This window comes from Procambarus clarkii, chromosome 2 (genome assembly GCF_040958095.1).
Source record: "Procambarus clarkii isolate CNS0578487 chromosome 2, FALCON_Pclarkii_2.0, whole genome shotgun sequence".
Lineage (NCBI taxonomy): Eukaryota > Metazoa > Arthropoda > Malacostraca > Decapoda > Cambaridae > Procambarus > Procambarus clarkii.
In genome coordinates, this window is record NC_091151.1 from 2,816,724 (window position 1) to 2,819,223 (window position 2,500).

Consider the following 2,500-nt stretch of genomic DNA (forward strand, 5'->3'; position numbering starts at 1 on the left):
CATAAATAAATTTATAAACAAATTGAACAATTTTTACGAAACCCGTAATATGCCCCCTTAAAGGTTATGGATCTCTTGAAGAACACAACAATGGGAAACATTGATGAATGTCACAGACGGGTTCGATCATTGTTGCAAGTCAAACACTTCTTCGAATTCCTCTGAAGTTGGACTAGTGCCCAAGACGCAACAGGCATTTCCCCTCTGAATCGCAACACTGAGGCGCTGGAACAAGAAACTTTTTGCTCTCTGGTCTTTTGTAGCGCTGATCAATTTGTCCCCCAATTCCTTCAGGAACTTCAATGCACATTTTCCCCACGAACCGAGGGTCTCCGAGCCGATCGGAACAAAGCTGTAGCAGTGTGCTAGACCTCTGTATTTAATAATTTTCTGCGATTCCCTGAAAGAAGCAGCACCACCGCTTTCACGTGTGCTGTAGTGGAGGTAGGTACTGGCCAGTGTGGCAGCGCACGTGTAGTCCCATACCACTTGCTTACCATCCTTCCAAGGTAGCAAGGTGACCCCATCAGGGCGCTTCTGAGGGTCGTTAGGTCTGGATAAGTGTGGTTCTCTTTGTGCCGGGCAGCGGGCTGTGGCGAGGCTCCTCTTGATGATGTCGTTGACTTCTTCATGTCTTGCAATTTTACCCTGTGATTTACGACATACCAGACCATGACGACCATATTGGTCTGCCATCGCAGTTCCGCAGATGCACCTATGTTCGGTGAGGATGGGGGCGGCAAGGCGCCAATTATAGTATATATATATATATATATATATATATATATATATATATATATATATATATATATATATATATATATATATATACATATATATATATATGTATGTATATATATATATGTATGTATATATATATATATGTATGTATATATATATATATATGTATGTATATGTATGTATATATATATATATATATATATATATATATATATGTTAGTATATTTTGGTAGCAGTCTTTCCTGTAGACATATATTATTAAATATGACCGAAAAAGTAAGATTAATAATTCTAACACGAATTTTCTCAATCTTTCGTACATTACGCTTCACTGTTGGAGGTAAATCAAAAATCACTTCTCCAAAATTCATTTTTATTTCTAGTCTGACGCGACACGGGCGCGTTTCGTAAAACTTATTACATTTTCAAAGACTTCACAAATACACAACTGATTAGAACTTGCGTTTCCCTGATTTTATTGAGATTGAGAAAATTCGTGTTAGAATTATTAATCTTACTTTTTCGGTCATATTTAATAAAATATGTCTACAGGAAAGACTGCTACCAAAATATACTAATATATATATATATATATATATATATATATGTATATATATATATATATATATATATGTATATATATATATATATATATATATATATATATGTATATATATATATATATATATATATGTATATGTATATATATATATATATATATATGTATATGTATATATATATATATATATATGTATATATATATATATATATATATATATGTATATATATATATATATATATATATATATATACATATACGCTATATATATATATATGTATATATATATATATATATATATATATATGTATATATATATATATATATATATATATATATATATATATATATATATATATATATATATATGTATATATATATATATATATATATACACATATATATATATGTATATATATATATATATATATACATATATATATATGTATATATATATATATATGTATATATATATATATATATATATATATATATATATATATATATATATATATATATGTATATATATATATATATATGTATATATATATATATATATATATATATATATATATATATATATATATGTATATATATATATATATATATATGTATATATATATATATATATATATATATATATATATATATATATATATATGTATATATATATATATATATATATATACACATATATATATATGTATATATATATATATATATATATATATATATACATATATATATGTATATATATGTATATATATATATATGTATATATATATATATATATATGTATATATATATATATATATATATATGTATATATATATATATATATGTATATATATATATATATATATGTATATATATGTATATATATATATATATATATATATATATATGTCGTACCTAGTAGCCAGAACGTACTTCTCAGCCTACTATGCAAGGCCCGATTTGCCTAATAAGCCAAGTTTTCCTGAAATAATATATTTTCTCTATTTTTTTCTTATGAAATGATAAAGCTACCCATTTCATTATGTATGAGGTCAATTTTGTTTTACTGTAGTTAAAATTAACGTAGATATATGACCGAACCTAACCAACCCTACCTAACCTAACCTAACCTATCTTCATAGGTTAGGTTGGGTTAGGTTGCCGAAAAAGGTAGGTTAGGTTAGGTTAGGTAGGTTAGGTAGT

The 2,500-nt window shown here is 25.4% G+C and overlaps 1 long non-coding RNA gene across 1 annotated transcript in view; it reads left to right on the plus strand.

The window, feature by feature from the left end:
• LOC138366886 (uncharacterized) overlaps nt 1-30 on the plus strand; it is a 581-nt gene extending 551 nt beyond the window's left edge. The window contains exon 2 of the long non-coding RNA XR_011229227.1: nt 1-30. This exon is cut by the window's left edge and continues 49 nt beyond it. This is a non-coding gene — a long non-coding RNA (uncharacterized lncRNA).
• Nucleotides 31-2,500: the final 2,470 nt, after the last annotated feature.